A 19483-nucleotide genomic window follows, 5' to 3' on the forward strand; every position below is an offset into this window, starting at 1 on the left:
ATGCACGTCCGCATGTATCCCGTGCCACCCAACGTGCTCTAGAAGGTGTAAGTCAACTACCCTGGCCAGCAAGATCTCCGGATCTGTCCCCCATTGAGCATGTTTGGGACTGGATGAAGCGTCGTCTCACGCGGTCTGCACGTCCAGCACGAACGCTGGTCCAACTGAGGCGCCAGGTGGAAATGGCATGGCAAGCCGTTCCACAGGACTACATCCAGCATCTCTACGATCGTCTCCATGGGAGAATAGCAGCCTGCATTGCTGCGAAAGGTGGATATACACTGTACTAGTGCCGACATTGTGCATGCTCTGTTGCCTGTGTCTATGTGCCTGTGGTTCTGTCAGTGTGATCATGTGATGTATCTGACCCCAGGAATGTGTCAATAAAGTTTCCCCTTCCTGGGACAATGAATTCACGGTGTTCTTATTTCAATTTCCAGGAGTGTATATATATATGGCGGTTAGTAGACCCGCAACCGAGCGCCTCCCCAGGTGGCAGATAGGGGAATGCCTCCTAGATATAGGTGGTACCGAGGAAATGAAATACTCGGGGCGGACCAAAACTACTAGTAGCGTCTGTTCCCACAGTGGGCGGCTACAAAAGGCGTCTGCTCCACATGTCAGTGGCGGCCTCAACCAACCTCCTGATCTGGAAAGTCAGGTTGTACTCGGCAGCATGCCATACATCCAACTACTAAACATCATGATGGTACAACGAGAAAAATCTCATTACCCCAGGCCCCAGTCAATAGACTGGGATTGTCGTGAGCATCGGATTCCGGGGGCTCACGGACATCATGAGAAGAATCGGAGCTTCTCAAACTCCCTCAAGACCAAACGCAAACACTACATCGGCACACTCAACGTGAACACACTGATGAAGACAGGAAAGATGAAACAACTGACAGACACTCTCGAAAAATTTCAAATCAAAATATGTGCACTGCAAGAAACACGATTCATAGACGAAGACCATTTCAACACGGAGAATTTCAGAATATACAAAGGAAAACCATCGAGACAACTGAAAAACCTAAGGCTTTTTGGCACAGGATTTGCAGTACACAGGTCCATCACGGACAGCATAATCGACTTTTCGTCACCAAACGAAAGAATCAGCACCATCACAGTGAAATCAGCCAATAAATCCTACACAATAATCAACGCACATGCACCAACTAATGACTACAACAGGAAAAACCCGGACGAAATTGATGACTTCTGGACGACAATGGAAGAAACTATCAGAAAAATTCCTGCACATAGAGTCAAAATAATACTGGGAGACTTCAACGCCAAACTCGGAAAAGAAAAGATATGCAGACATATCACAGGAAAACATACTCCACACAAGGACACCAACAAAAACGGAAAACATCTGATAGACCTTTGCAAAAGCCACGACCTCGCCATTATGTCAACAAAATTCAAGAAACCAACACGAAAACTTACCACATGGAAATTCCCCAGCGGAAAGCAAGAACTACAAATCGATCACGTAATAGTGCAGAAAGACTCACAAAAAGAAATTTTGAACATAGACACCCGTAAAGGCTACTTCGACTCAGACCACCACCTACTACAGATCAGGATTCGTCTTTTGCCCAAGAAAAAGCTCCAGAAGAACAAAATTGTTGGACCAGATCCAGAATACGTTACTTTAAACCAGACACAAATATTACACAAAATTAAAATGGAGAAAACGACAGACTGGACACAACTTTCACGAAGAATCCGAGAGGCCATGAAACTAGCACAAGCACCACGAACACGGAAACACCGTTGGTGGAACCACACATGTGACCAAGCTATTGACCAACGAATCAGTGCATGGAAAAAATTTAGTTGCCATAAATCCCAAGAGAATTGGATGAACTTCTTGAAAACACAGAAGCAATCAAGCAAAATCATTCGCAGTGAAAAACGACAGTATGACAAACGGCGACTGACAGAGATCGAATCGGACTTCATGAAGAACAGTACAAGAAACTTCTACAGAATGTTCAGAGAAAATATGACTGGATATCAACCACCCAACTTGTGCTTCAGAAGACCGGATGGAACCCTAGAAACCAATACCAAAAACAATTGTGACATTCTGGCAAAGTACTTTGAAAAACTGCTCAACACGGACCCCCCCATGGAAGAAATGATGACAGAAACGAGCACATACAATCCAGATAGTGAACCTCCAACTCTAGAAGAAGTTAAAGAAATAATAAAGTCACTCAAGAATCGTAGAGCACCAGGAGAAGATGGCATCATCGCGGAAATCTGGAAGTTACAAGACCCAGAACTCACCAAAGACATCCACAGGATCTTGGAAGACATCTGGAAAATCATGAAAATTCCTGACGACTGGAAAACTGCCCTGATACACCCACTACACAAAAAAGGTGACAAGACTAACCCGAACAACTACAGAGGAATATCCCTACTACCGGTCACATACAAGATCCTCTCTAAAGCTTTACTGAACAGACTAGAATGCCAAACCGACCACTTGATTGGGGAATACCAAGCAGGCTTCCGTAAAGGGCGGTCTTGTGCGGAACAAATTTGGAACCTGAAAATGATTTTACAACACAAACAGAACCTTTGTTGACTTCAAAAAGGCGTACGACTCTATCGACCGGAAAACTCTCTTCAAAATTCTAGCAGAATACAAAGTAGACAACAAAACACGAGCTATCATAGAGCAAACTTTAACCAACACGACCTCCAAAGTAAAGTTCTGTGGGGAACTATCAGAGCCCTTCGAAATTCGCACAGGTGTCCGACAAGGCGATGGCCTCTCACCTCTCCTTTTCAATCTGGTGTTAGATAAGGTCATAAAAGAATGGGAAACATCACAACAGGGGATAACATTAGGAAACCTACAGACTAAATGCCTGGCTTTTGCAGATGATTTGACGATTGTCACGAAAGGTATAAAGGAAACAAAAGACGCTATTGAAAAACTGCACGAAATCGCTTCCAAAACTGGACTACAGATCTCTTACGAAAAGACACAGTTTATGAGCACAAAGAAACTCTCATCTCTGAACACAAAGTATGGCACGATTTACAAAACAGCAAACTTCAAATACCTCGGTGAAACACTACAAATGAGTGGACATAACAGAGACTCAAATGAAGAAAGAAAGACTAAACTGGACAAGGCATACAAAGTAGTGTGGAATCATTACAACAAGAAGTCTATCTCACAAAAAGCCAAATTACGCCATTACGACACGGTGGTGCTCCCCGAGGCACTATATGCAGCAGAGACCACACTAATCCGAGGGCATACACGTATCAGACAATTAGAAAAAGTAGAACGGAAAATACTTAGGAAAATATTTGGCGCAACTAACAACAATGGAATATGGATCATGAAACCTACAGAGGAACTGTACAAACATACGGAGACAATCACAGAAAAGATTAGAAAACGCAGACTACAATTCTATGGACACCTATACAGAATGCCATCACACAGGCTGACCAAACAGATCTTTGACTGGGTAACCACTAGAAACAACAAATGGGTGGCAGAGGTAGAAAACGACCTGAACCAGCTCAACATAACAGCAGACACAATAAACGACAGAATAAAGTTCAGAAACATCATTAAGAAAAGTAAACTACATGAGATACAATGCGACAAACGAACAGGCATAAAATGGACCGAAGAACGAAAGCAAGATCACAGCCAGAAGATGAAAGAAATATGGGCAACCAAAAAGGCAATCAAGATGAAGCCGAAGACACGAAGCCGACAAGAAGCATGGACAGAGGACCGGAAACAGAAACACAGCGAGCGAATGAGGGAAGTTTGGGCAGCAAGGAAGGCAGCAAAAGGAACTGGCCATGTAGTTTAGTCCAAATGCGCTCTTTAAGGGCAAAACACCAATAATAATAATATATATATATATATACTTTAAATCAGATTTTGGTAACCTGCAAAAAGGCAGTCAAAGCGATACATATCGAACCCGCTATGGCAAATAGCGTGCACACGGCTTTTATATGAATGTGTGGTGTCCTTTCAGAAATGTCCAAAAGAACAGACACAATGCATTCACTTTGGTCGGAAATCTTTTGGCAATAATCAACATAATCAACAAATGATACATGTGGCAGTGATTGTTTGTTGTTTTTAAGACTGAGGTTTTAATGAAGAAACTTCAGATCTTTATGTAGACAGAACTGGCATTTCAGAAGAAAATTCTCGGACTTCTTCGAATCTGGTGGCCTCTAATGGATTTGGTAAAATCGTAATAATGGTCTCATATGATGATCGATGCTTTTCATAAGATTTTTTTTTTAATTTGGTGTAGAACCACCTTTCACGGAATATAAGGTATGGCAAAGATCACACTTTACCTTTTAATCGGAACTTCGGTAAAAAACAGTTCCACAGTTTACTTCTTTTCTTGTCCATCGAAAATTGCACTAAAAAGAACAACACAGAATTGCTAAGTTGATGAAAAGGGTTAAGAATGCTAAGTACTGTTTCTGCACTCTTATCTGGAGGCTTGGCCCAAAGTTCGCTCATGGAATGTCAGAACCAATTGGAATATTCGGTGACAGCTACTGCCTGTTTCCCATTGCTGCCAGTGTGAGCAATCATTATTGTAGCACAATATTCGCGAGTCACGAGACTGTTGTGCTGTGTTTTGTGACATTATCAACTCAAATAATACCGACACGAGTGATAAAGAATGACATTAGAAGATGACAGCTTTCTTATAATTTTTCTACTTCTTTTTTATACTACATAAGATCAAAGAACAAATAATAATCACTGAATTGAAACATTTGCAGCAAAAACAAGTGTGTTTGCATTAAAGGTAGACCTAGACATCAGTGAGGATTAACTTCCAAACATGGACCAAGAAGTAAGATCTTAAATATAACATATAATAACCATCTAAATCATGGAGCTGGGCATTTAAAATTCGTCAAGGAGGTGTATATAAATTACTCACCTCACAATAAATATTAACGCAATATATACCAATTCCAAAAACGATATTTTGTAATGAAACTAAATTTACACACCGACAAACCTTGTACAATAAAAGCCATATTCTCCAAATAGCAACTACTGCGCCGATGTGCGCGCATCCTTAAACATTCCTAAAACTACCGAGCAGAACCGAGCGAGCCTACCTGAATGCAAAGTAATGTTACGAGATCCATCTCAGGTGTCGAATCGAATGACGCCATGCATTTTGTATACACGGCTGACAACCTTTAGTTGGCGGTGTTTCGAATACGTACAATTGCTACTGCATTCACTGTTGCTGCATTTGCGATATTTGCATGCTCCATATTGTTTTCCATTGCAGAAATGGTATCAATAGATGCGAGTAATGGAATTTACTTATAAATAACGATTCTGTATTTCGAGACAGCCAAAGTATTCGTTACCCAGTTTCGAATACATACGGTTTGCTACAGCTCTGGAAGCCAGTGCTAGGAAGGCAGCGATGTGGCCAGCTGACAGACAAGAAGCAGTGTTGCGTTCTCTGTGGCGTGTGTATGGCTACACTTTGTATCCTGTAGATCTGAGAAAATCAACACACAGATTTTGATAATGGCGGACTGGAAGAGGCCTTGTATTTCGGTAATACGGACTGATGACTACAGGGATAGAACCTAAAAGGATATGGCATGGCATGGTATTTGTTGTCAATTATATCTACATTTCGCAGAGGCAAGTTGAAAGAGAGAACCTGCCGGTATTTCTATTCACCCCTTCATTGTTATAATAATTCTCTGGAACACAACATGAGTGGGAATTACTAGAGAAATAGCGATGAAATTTCCCCAAAGCATTACCCATTTTTATTTAGAAATTCGTCAAATTGACAACTTTGACAAACTAAATTTTTCTTATTGTTAGTATTTTACATCTCGCTTCTTCTGACACAGTAAAAAAAAGGAATACTAATTCAGTGTGCTGCCCAGTCTGTGGATGGTTTTTAATGTGGTTTCCCATCTGCCGCGGCGAATGCAAGTTGGTTCTCCTTATTCCACTTCAGTTGCACTATGTTGGCGATTGCTTTGCAAACATTATTTCCATGTATGCGTACACCATAATTACTCTACCACACAAGCATTGGGGTCACACTCATCTGGTGTGAGACGTTCCTGGAGGGAGGGAGGGAGGGTTCCACTGGGGGCCAAACTGCACAATAACCCTAGGTTCAATGTGGGCAGCAATGGGGTGAGTGAACTGCTGTAGCCATGTTGTGGGGTTGTGAACCACTGAGGGCTAGAGTGGGGATGAAGCCTTTCTGTTGTTTCTAGGTCCCCAGTTCCATACAATACAATACAATATCAGCAAAAGAAATTCTCATGTTATTAAAAAATAAAAAGTCTAATAAATTTGTTCTTTATAAACAAATTCCATCGCAACTTAACTATCTATTCCAATGATAGAAATTTCAATAGTATTTAAAAAATAAGAATCAAATAAATTTTTTGTTTTTTAAATAAGGTCCATAAAACATCATTTATATATACCAACAATTGAAATAAACATTTAAAAAGTCAAAGGTAAAGTTCAATCACTGATGTTTTAATTTTTTTAAATCTACATTTTTTATATGTAAAAAAAGCAAAATGTACTCCAAAGCTGAGCTATTTCAAAAATTAGAAAACTATTGTGAAGAAAATCGTGGATGGAGTTACAAAGATTTAAAAAAATCTTATGAAGAAAATTGTTATTCAAATGTAACTAGATAAGATAACTTGAAATATATTGATTATTTTGATATGAAGGTATAAAAGTATAAAAGAATTATGATCAATTTGTAAAATGAAAAATTTAAATGATTCCTCCAAAGTAAATAAAAAAATATTCAATCTAATTCTGAATCCTGTTGCCAATATTAATATCAACGATATAGAATTGAATATAAAATCTTTACAAGTTCATGAAACCTGTAAAACAAAAAATTAAAAAAATATTCTTAACTTAATGAACAATAATTAAATGCACTTACGAAAAGATCTGAGAACAATATTAATAATAACAATATTAAATTGAATAAAGAATTTTTAAATATCTATGTAAAACCTGTCAAATGAAAAAAATAAATCACTTTCTAAACATGATAAACAACAATTAATAAATATTATCAGTATATCTGAGGATAACAACAATAATGTCGATAATGAGAATTATTTCCAAAAGCTCCTAGTTGATAATCATCAAGAAATTAAGCAGAAAACTATCAAAAAAAATGTTCAGTCCTCAATTTCGTAGATGGAGACAATTTTGTAAATCAGCTAAACAAATAATTAGAAAAGATTCTGCTTATAAATCTAGTATAATAACTTACGAAATTAATAATGTTGCTAATGTTGTTGAACCATAAGAATTTTTTTATAAAATTAAAGAAGAAGTAAACACTAACTTCAAAAATTTTTTTAAATAAAAAAAGAGTGATTAAATCTAACATGAGTTTATACTGTAGTTTTAAAAGAGAAGACGAAATACAAGAATTTAATTTTATGGCAATACTAAAGTTTTATTAAGAACAAATAATGTAGAAGATTATTATCCAAAAATCACTTATTAAATACTAACTGAAATGGAACAATTACAAAGAAAAAACTGTGGATGTTCTTTATTTTATAGTTTTGAAGTAAGTGTTAATAGATGTAAACCAATTTTTGGTTCTTCTTATATAGATTTACCGAAACAAATTAAAGATAAAAATCTGTAATTAATGTAAAAACACAGATGAAAAATGTTTTCTTTACACCATAAGTTCAAAATTACATCATTAAATGATCATATAGAAAGGGTTAATGATTATAATAACATTGGATTTAAATAATATGAAATCTTTTAAAAAGGATAATTAATTTTTGCTGTAGAATTACAGTTATTCCAAAATTCGAAATAGAAGTCAAATACTTCAATTAATGAATATGCTAATGAGGAAAAATTTATTGTGTATCGTTTTTACCACCAAAATCTATATAATAAAAACATGTTAAATTTCTTATGATTGGTGAAGAAAATAATTCGTGTTGTCATTAGATAATTAATCTCTCCTGATAAATTAGCTCACAAACATATGTGAACACAATGGACAAATTTATACCTGTGATACATGTTTAAGATGCTTTTATTTTCAAAAAAATTAGACAATCACAGAAATGGTTGTACAGAACATAAAAAGTTAAAATAGATATGCCTGTAGAAGGTGTAAAAATTAAATTTAAAAGTTATCATAAATAATTACTAGTACCTTTTGTAATTTATGCAGATTTCGAACAACTTTTAAAAGAGGGGAACACTTGCCAACCAAATCCTGAAAAAAATTATATTAATAAATATCAAAAACATATTCCATTTAATTATTATGTTCACTATTCTAATGATGAAAATAAAAAACCTGTAATATGTTTTTCTAAAGATGCCACAAAATATTCTTTGAAGTAATTGAACATGAATCTAAAGAAACTAAGCAAATATATAATCGAAATATTGCAATCATAATGACAAACAAAGATAAAATAAATTTTAAAATTCAAAAACTTCTTTTATTTGTGAAACGTATTGTGTTAAAGGCGAAAAATGTGAGAGATAATTGTCATTTAACAGGAAAATATGAAGATTTTACTCTTCATTATCAAAATCCTAATTTTAGTCCAGTTAATATTCATCATTAAGCAAATTACATGCCAATCGGTTTATCAAAAAATAGCGATAGATAATCAAGATATTAATGCTATTCCAAATAATAAACGAAGATTTATTTCATTCAGTAAAATCGTTGAAGAAGGATTAATATTAAGATTTTTAGATACCTTTAAAATTCGTGACTTAAAGTATTGATAAATTATGTTCTAACCGTACAAAAGTTCAATTCAAAGAAACAGAAAATATTTTAAAAGTGAACTAGTAGACTCAATGATTGAAAATGGAGTTAAATCATATGAATACATGAACTGTTAAGAAAAATAAAAATACAAAATTACCAAATAAAGAATATTTTTATTCTAGACATGATAAACATTTCTGATGAAGATTATAACATGCAAAACTAGTTTGAAAAAATTCAATTTAAAAATTTAGGTGAAATATAAAATTAAATAATAATCAGATGTTTTAATACAACACATATTTTTGAAAATCTTTGAGATACATTTATTGAATTATATAAACTCGACCCATCTTGGTATTTTACAGCAGCTGGGGTATCTTGGGACTCTATCTTAAAATTGACAAACATACATTTAGGTTTATTATATGATTATGATATGATTTTTTTTCTTGAAGAGGCATTTTCAGGGGAATTTCTAAAAGTATTAAAAGATATTCCAAATCAAATACTAAATATATGAAAAATTTTGAGCCAGAAAAACAATCAAATTGTAAAACATATTTAGATGCAAATAATTTATGTGCTTGGGGAATGTCACAGTTTTTACCATTCAAAAATTGCAAGTGGTTAAATCCAAAATGTTTTAATTCCTATGACATACTTAAAATATCAGATGACAGCAAGTATGCTTATATTTTAGAAGTTGATTTAGAATATCCAAAAAAAATTAGGAGATTTACACAAAGATTTACCATTATCTCCTGAATGAGGAAATGAATTATCAAAAAAATAACATTTTAATTCAATAAACCAATTTACATTGGAATGATTATTCTAGATATATCCAAACTAAATATGAATGATTTTCATTATAACATAATGAAGTCAAAAAGTGGCGAAAATATTGATTTTGTTATATGTATACTGATTCTTTAATTTACAATACAAGAACTGAAGATTTTTGTAAAGGTATGAAATGGATGATAAACGAAATTGACACAAGTGATTATCCAAAAACTAACATTTATGGAATTCCTCAAGACAAAATAAAACAATATAGAAAAATCAATTTGGTTGCCACTGTCTCTACTTTTACAAATAGATTCATAAAACTCTCTATGCATGATAAAACGTAACAGCCCATTAAGAGCCACTTGAAACGTTCATTTCATAATTCGGGATCACACATGTAAACAAAAGGAACGTAATATGTGATATGCCTGGAAAAAATTATAGCTACCAAACTTACTGTTACATTACAACTACAGTAAAGTACAGAAGCACTGTAAATTATAGGAATACTCTCTATGAAGGGAGCCTAGTGAGTAATAAAATATGTAAATACATGATTGTGATTACATATTCGAGAAGTTATACTCGACTCATAGATACAGACTAATCTAGTAAAGTACTTATAGTACATCAGAAAACAAACACCTAAATGTTTATTATCAGTTTTAAATACATAATTTAGTTTCTATTTAATGAAAAAACCATTTTAAACAATACTAAGGATTGTTCGGAATTGTTTAGAAGACATATATAAGGTGACAGCCATGTTTGCAGGGTCAGTCAGTACTTCGTGTGAACTTGCACAGAAAACACGTGGCTTGTTGAGTAAGATTCTTTTCCGTTATTCTAAGTATGTTACTGCTCATTTCAGTTTTGTAAAGATGCTTTGAAACGTAATACAGGATTAAATATTCATTTAATCAAGTAGCTAAATGTTGCAGTAACTGTCTAAGAATCCAGGGCAAGGGCTGTAACAGGTCGTGTGCAACGATGAGCATAAGACCTTAATTAAAACTAATTCATAGAAACGTTTTATGTGGTGTTAGGAGCTGGGACGCAGTGTAATTTTGTAAACTAATCTGTATTTTATTTACGACTTAATTTGCTTGTTGAAGTATTGTGTATATTCCTTTTTAGAAGACTGCACAACAACGAAAATGAGCAACTCAACAAAGAAGAACTTAATGATGTTTATGTAAAACACAACATGGAAAAACTTCCTGGGAGTACAAAATTTATTTAATTATTTCCTTGTGGAAAGTTTCAACTGCATTATCAGTATGGAGAACAATAGGGAAATCGACAAATAATGGGGAGGTTAATGGGAAAATGCAAAATAATGTAGATATTACTGATAATATTACAAATATTTGCTCATAAAGACAGGAAGTAAATGATGTAGTTAATTGGGACAATGAAATCGGAGAGGATAGTGATCACAGTAGTGTATGTTCACCCTTTCACAGACTTGAATGAAATGTATCTACCTTAGATACCTTAGGTCAGTTAATGGAAGAATAAAAAAGATCAGTGGATGAACAAAAAAAGGCAGTCGAAAAATCGTTTTATGAACAAAAATGATCATTTGATGAACAGAAAAGTTTTGATTCAATCGATAAAAAATTAGACAAGCAAATTCGCGAGAAAAAAAGGGTGTAGAAAGATGCTGGGAAAAAGTACAGGCGAATACCAGATGTGTCGCTTATAGATGGGGAAATTATTACATTAAAATAGGAACACTACAACTTTTAAGGGAGGTTAGATTCTGTGGAGAGTTTCGAAAAATTTGCAACTGCAGAAGTGCAACAACTACTAGAATGCCAACAGCAGTAGATCAGGAAATGTTAAGAGTTGGAGACATGGAGTTTGAAAAAGTGAACACATTTAAGTATCTAGGCATGGACATCACTTCGAGAAATGAGATTGAAGCCGAACTGAAGAAGAGATTATGGGTGGGAAATATACAAAACTATTATTCTACCAGTTATGCTGTATGGGTGTGAGACTTGGTCTCTCACTGTGCAAAATGAAAAGCTGTTTAGAGTATTTGAAAACAAAATTTCGAGGAAAATTTTCGGAGCAAAAAGGGATGACATTAGCGGAGAGTGGCGAAAACTGCATAACGAAGAGGTTCACGAACTCTATTCAAGCCCTGACATAATCAGTATTACTAAATCACGTAGGCTGCGATGGTCGGGTCACGTAGCTCGAATGGATGAGGGCAGGGCAGTGCGCAGAGTACTGGTAGGGCACCTAGAGGGAAAACGTCCTGTGGGGTGACCGAGGCGTAGACGGGAGGACAATGTGAAGGCCGATGTGAGGAGCCTACGTATTGAAGGGGAATGGAAGGAAATAGCCCAAGACAGGGACAGATGGCGAAAATACGTTGCTGCGGTATGGGACTCTCGAGTCCGGTATGACCAGTGAGAAAGTAAGTAAGAAGTGCAACAATTAAATGGATTTAGTAAAGAGCTCATTAAGAAATTTTCAGAAGCTGAGGATAGTATACAAAATTTCACGAAAATTGCAAATGACAATTTTGCAGAATTAAAACAAGATTTAGGTACTTGTTTAGAGCAAATTTCGAACTTCAAATCAAAATTCCAAGAAATCAAAGATTCCGTTGTTACAAAATCTTACAGTAATTACAAGCCATTGTGGAACAACATCAATGTTGAAACAATTTCAGGGGAAGGGAATATACATCCAGTTGATTTCATGTGCCAGATAAAAGATAATATTGACAATAATTTCAAAACCAAAATTTTTAAAAGATTTTTAGATGGGTAAGCTTTGTCATAGGCGAACCAAGGAGTCAAACATGAAATGTCGTTTAATGAGGTAGAACGTGCTTTCATGAACATATTTTGGTCAGACATTAGACAAGCGAGAATTATGTCAGCATTTTTGAATGGCCTAAATTTCAAGCAGAATAGTGCTCGCATAAAAACCTTTTGTGAACAACAGTTAAGAAATTTAGTACATCTTGATAAACCACTTGCTGAAATGATCCAAATAGGTGCCTCAAAACGTAGATTGCCACACAGGATACAGAGGAGTAGGGTCTATCGCACTGACGACACTATTGAGGAATTTTTAAGATTTGTACACAAATTTGACTTAGCCTGGGAAAGGAATGAAAGGTACAGTGACAGGCAAGATGACAGTAGAAATAGAAACAACAGAGATTTCAACTATCATTTTCAATATACAGATAGGAGTGGAGATTTTAAAAATGAAAATATTAGGGGAGAATACCAAGGGAATAATAGACTCAGAAACGAACATTATGGGGAAAGAAATGAGACCTGAAAACAAAAATTTTGAACCAAGAAATAGGCAGTGGGGTCAAGGTCAAGCAAATGATGGTAACAGTTTTGATAACAGAAGGAATGGTCTGGAAAACTAAGGCCTGCCTCATTCGGAGCGTGGCAGAATGGGTTAAATAGACATGGGGATTATAATCAGGCACATTGTGGTAATTTCAGAAGGGGAAGGGGTAGTACAAATAGGACATACCAAAATTTTTTATTCAAAACCTAAAGTGAATAGAATGTAGTTTGATAGAGCATTTTGGGAAAATTTGTAGCTGTAAACAAAGATGAACAAAAAAGTGGAAGAAAATCTTATTTCAAATTAGAAGAAAACATTTTCAAATTTGTTTGATAGTAGTAATGTAGTAGTAGTTACTGATAATGATGAGATCAGATCTGATGAGTATGGTTTAGTTAAATGTGTATGTGGAATGAGTAAAAGAGCTGATAGTGTTGTTGTATATTTGGAAGTGGGTGATAATGTACTTGGCAATGAAAGTGAGAATGACAGTGTAATTCCAGATAAAATTTCAGTAAGCAATAAACAGGAAAAACATGATGTGCTAGGACAGAATGATCATAGTGTTGATATTGTTGCTATATTTGAAGATGGAACTGAATTTAGTGCTGAGAATAATATTAAGTGTGATGTTAATGTTTCTGATAATAATGTTTCTGATGATAATGACGAAGTTGATGATACTATATTGCTCACAGAATTGTACAGAATGGTGTATGCAGAAATTAAGGTAGATGATTGTGTGCTAACTGATTTTGGAAAATCTGATGTAAGCTTGAGTGATGTTTTTGAGATGAGTAGAGAAGTGCATGATAGTTTAATTTTGCCAGTAGATGTTAGTGATATTGTGTGTGAAAGTAGTGACTATAGTAACACATGTAACCATAGTGACCAAATGTGTGAAGTCATAAATGAAATTTGACAAAATGTGTATTTAGGACAGGAAATTTGTTTTGGAAATTTGGAACAGGTATCTAAAAGTAATTCAATCAGAGAATGTGTACAAGTAGTGGGGGAAGGGAGTGTGAGTGTTGAATCTGTAGCTTGCAGATGCATTTGAGGGAGCTTTGCAAAACCAACTACCCAGTTAATGAAAGTACCACAAAACCGAATAAACAACCAGCAAATAGTAAACTTGTGTTGAAGAATGTATACTCTATGCCAAACAGCAAAACCCATACTGTTTACCTTGTTACGACACGTTATGGATATTCTGACTCAGTAATAATGAAAATACTAATTGAAAGAAAATTACAAATCATAAAAGCTGCAATTGATGCTCACTGAGAAGTGAGAAATTGCATAATTTAACACTTTTGAAGCTAATACTGTAAAATATACATATTTCTTTTATGTGTGAATATTTGCATTTTTATCTATATTTTGTCTATTCATAGAGTGGGGTTGAAAAGTGTATATTTGAACATTTGTGTATGCATTTACCTGGCGTAGATTGAGGGTTGTTCGATATTTATGTAGGATCATTTGAATTTGTTGGTATTTGGACTCAGGAATGTTACACAGCTGAAATTATACAGACACCCTTGATCACTCATATAACATTACAAGAATTATTTTTCCTCATTAGGTTGCAAGCTCTGTTTTGCAATTTGGGGGTGGCGAACCCAAGGCTCCGAGCTGGTGTGACTCTCTCCTTTTAAAGTCACACCCTCTCTTACTTTCCTGTCCAAATTGGCCCTCCTTCGACTGTCCATGTCCTCCCAGTTGTTTAAATAAATGCAGCTGGTCAGAAAATGTAATAATGCAACACATATATGAATTTTGAGTAGAGTTACTCTGATATTTACTTACGATGTCTGTGCAGTTATAATGAAGTTCTTTTACTTTACATTTTGGGTATGAGACTCTCATTGTGCTCATAATGTTATACTTTCACAGTGCTGATGATTTTGTGAAAGGTTGAGAAAATGTTTAGAGTTGGTGTAAAGTTTACTTATGATGTCTGCGCAGTTATAGTGAAATTCTATCACCTTAAATCTTGGATATGATTACAATTAAGTTAGACTATTTATAGTCTCCTATCCCTGTGTACATGGCAAAGGAACATTTCTCAGAAATAAATTTATTATGTTTGTATTACTTGAATGGCTCCATCTGTGGAACATAAAAAAATGAAAATTTATATTGGAGATAGTTACTGGGACAGAAGTGTTTCTGATTCCCAGGTTTTGAGAGTCATACAGGTATTCTTTCCATGTTATCTCTACTGCCTCAACGAGCATTATGCTGAACCACTGGTAGTCTTATTTAATAACTCTTTTACACCTTTCAGTACTATAAGATAGGGATGATGTTTGCTACTTGTCCGGTATCTGTATATATGATGCTATCTGTATGGTATAGATATAAGGTGTTCTTTATCATTATATCTGCTCAATGTCTGCTGTGAAAAATTTGTGATGGTGAAGAAAGTATATTAGGTGTTGTTCAATTTTGTTGTATATGACAGCAAGCCAGTGTTTTTCACTAATATGATGTACTTAATGATATCATTTGTATTCTGACATTTATAAATCCATAAACAATTGCTATGTAATGTGCAGCAAAAGGCGAAATTATGGTAAAATAAAGTTCAAAAATTAGGTATTTGTCTGAAGCCCATGGGGAATTGTATCCATGGTAAAGCTGTTGTTCGTGTAGACATCTACATTTAATTGAAGTCTAGATAATTCATTATTCCTTACCTGATAAGGAAGAGTATAGATTACACCTTTGGAATGGCTCAACTAACAATTTTTTATAACGTTTACCCCATTGAAATGTAGCCTGTGATACTTCACCCTTAACCTTAACCTATTTTGGAATTTGCCTTTAACTGTGTGCAATTTTATTTGCTGTCTAATCTGTTGATGGTACATCATGCCTGATTCTAGGGTGGCATGTGACTATGGTGGCTCTCAGTCTCTACAATAAGATGCTGAAAAATTTGGGATGACGACTTTTAAGCTACGAGAACAAGGTGCCTTTGACAGTTATTGTGGGCAGATCTCTCAATTCGTCCTTGTGGTTTCCAGACCTGAAATGTTCATGTCAGTTCAGTTACTCTAAAGTCTCAGTTTGACTTGTAAAGAAATAAGGAAGTTTACTCCTGCAAGTGGTACAGACATTATGTCTTAGTGCATTTCAACAGTTGAACACTGTCATAATTTTTCCATGAAAATAGATGTATGAAAAGCTAACAATTACGTTTCTTGTAAGTTGCTTGACAACTACCTTTACATGATATAGTGCACACTATAGTCATCTATTTAATCTGGTCTATCTAGATTTAATGCAAGGATATACTGTTACATGCAATATAATTCTTTCTAATCACCCATTGTCAATGTATTCTCAAACTTAGGACTGTTTATTTGTACGCACTGCTACTTGAAATATCTTTTACCTCTACTTAATTCAATGATGTACTGTCACGTGCAACATGGCTCTCAGTAACCACCCATTATCAATGCTCTTTTCTTTCAAAAGAAATAAATTTACTTTAATTAGATCTGCAACTTATGGGCACAAAGTTAGAACTAGCAGTGTATTAACATATATAATACCATGATATAATGTCACATGCAATCTTATTCCCTGTAATCACTTATTGTCAAGACAATCTCAAACTTACTTCTGTTTGTTTATATGAGATGCCACTTGAAATAATTGTGTTACATGCACTGTATGAAATAGTCCTTGAACTTTCATAGGCATTGTCAGTTGAGCAGAGAACATATATGATGTTTGTATGAGAATCCAGCAAATTAAATTTTATATCTCAGGCCTATCTTCTGCTTAATTATGAAAATGTGACATTTTTTTTTATTTTCACACCTGACTTAATGGTGTGTAGCAAATATACTGATGCACAACAAAGTACTTCTGATAATGTGAACATTGTAACACTTGAATGATCCACCCAAAGAGGCATCTCACATTCTTTATTTATCGACATGAGATATGCAGTAATTGAATATTGTGTTCCTTATTTTCATGTTTATGTACTAATTTATGTTTGAGCTGCAGCAGATATCACAGGACACATAATTCTGTACCTCTCATTAGTTTTTCTATGTTTATGTATCAGTTATGACACCGGTTTCAATATTTTCATGTTTATGTAATTAATTATGTTTAATCAAACTCAGATATTAGAGGGGCTGCTTGTACGTCAGCTGGCTGTATCTGACATTTGTTACTTTAATTAATCAACACAGTTTTAAATACGTCAATTACTCTGTCTTGCAGAATGCTAATTGTTTACCCTTCGTCGATCAGTCCATAGGGAGTGTTGGGGACTGGGAAGGTGAAGCTCTGGCAAGTCCATTCGGTAGGGAATGCTGAACGCACTACTCCCTCCGACGCCACAGTGGCACAGTGAAGTACTGGAACAGTAGGGGTCCTGGGGAGGAGGAGTATCATTTCTTTGGGGTCTGTCATCTTTCCTTCTTCAGCTCCAACACTCTGAATCTTGTATGTCATTTCTTACTTCTCACCAGAGTACGAAACTGTCCATCCCTCTATCCATACACATATGTCTCTATTGCTAAGACCCTTCTCATTTCCCATGTCAGCTTAAAATAAGTGACTAAAGCCTATTTTATAGGAGGATTTGGGGAACAAGCTATCATTTCTGCATTATTAAATGTAACTCTGCTCTGTCATACTATATTATTTATTTATGTCTGATTTTGTTGTTTGTTGTCACACAAGTGGTAAACAGTTACTTATACACTCCTGGAAATGGAAAAAAGAACACATTGACACCGGTGTGTCAGACCCACCATACTTGCTCCGGACACTGCGAGAGGGCTGTACAAGCAATGATCACACGCACGGCACAGTGGACACACCAGGAACCGCGGTGTTGGCCGTCGAATGGCGCTAGCTGCGCAGCATTTGTGCACCGCCGCCGTCAGTGTCAGCCAGTTTGCCGTGGCATACGGAGCTCCATCGCAGTCTTTAACACTGGTAGCATGCCGCGACAGCGTGGACGTGAACCGTATGTGCAGTTGACGGACTTTGAGCGAGGGCGTATAGTGGGCATGCGGGAGGCCGGGTGGACGTACCGCCGAATTGCTCAACACGTGGGGCGTGAGGTCTCCACAGTACATCGATGTTGTCGCCAGTGGTCGGCGGAAGGTGCACGTGCCCGTCGACCTGGGACCGGACCGCAGCGACGCACGGATGCACGCCAAGACCGTAGGATCCTACGCAGTGCCGTAGGGGACCGCACCGCCACTTCCCAGCAAATTAGGGATACTGTTGCTCCTGGGGTATCGGCGAGGACCATTCGCAACCGTCTCCATGAAGCTGGGCTACGGTCCCGCACACCGTTAGGCCGTCTTCCGCTCACGCCCCAACATCGTGCAGCCCGCCTCCAGTGATGTCGCGACAGGCGTGAATGGAGGGACGAATGGAGACGTGTCGTCTTCAGCGATGAGAGTCGCTTCTGCCTTGGTGCCAATGATGGTCGTATGCGTGTTTGGCGCCGTGCAGGTGAGCGCCACAATCGGGACTGCATACGACCGAGGCACACAGGGCCAACACCCGGCATCATGGTGTGGGGAGCGATCTCCTACACTGGCCGTACACCACTGGTGATCGTCGAGGGGACACTGAATAGTGCACGGTACATCCAAACCGTCATCGAACCCATCGTTCTACCATTCCTAGACCAGCAAGGGAACTTGCTGTTCCAACAGGACAATGCACGTCCGCATGTATCCCGTGCCACACAACGTGCTCTAGAAGGTGTAAGTCAACTACCCTGGCCAGCAAGATCTCCGGATCTGTCCCCCATTGAGCATGTTTGGGACTGGATGAAGCGTCGTCTCACACGGTCTGCACGTCCATCACGAACGCTGGTCCAACTGAGCCGCCAGGTGGAAATGGCATGGCAAGCCGTTCCACAGGACTACATCCAGCATCTCTACGATCGTCTCCATGGGAGAATAGCAGCCTGCATTGCTGCGAAAGGTGGATATACACTGTACTAGTGCCGACATTGTGCATGCTCTGTTGCCTGTGTCTATGTGCCTGTGGTTCTGTCAGTGTGATCATGTGATGTATCTGACCCCAGGAATGTGTCAATAAAGTTTCCCCTTCCTGGGACAATGAATTCACGGTGTTCTTATTTCAATTTCCAGGAGTGTATATTTTTTATACTGTATACCAGCACTTGAAATAATGAACACTTACTTATTTGCAAGTATACTCTGTCATGTCACTATATTGTCGTGAGGAATGGCTCACTTACACAACTCTCTGTGACATAAGTATGTTTCATATATAATCCTTTATAGCTGTTCTAATCTGTGGGGTCTACTTCATTTCTTACTTCTCTTCAGAGTACCAAGCTATCCTTCCCTCTGTCCACATCCATATGTCTCCACTGCTGAGACCCTTCTCATTTACCACGTCAACTCTTGTCGTAGGTGACTAAAGCCTGTTATATAGGAGGATCTGGAAAACAAGCTAGTATTTCTGCACTATTGAAGATACTGAATTTACTTAAATAT

Source organism: Schistocerca cancellata, chromosome 8, assembly GCF_023864275.1.
Source record: "Schistocerca cancellata isolate TAMUIC-IGC-003103 chromosome 8, iqSchCanc2.1, whole genome shotgun sequence".
NCBI classification, from domain to species: domain Eukaryota; kingdom Metazoa; phylum Arthropoda; class Insecta; order Orthoptera; family Acrididae; genus Schistocerca; species Schistocerca cancellata.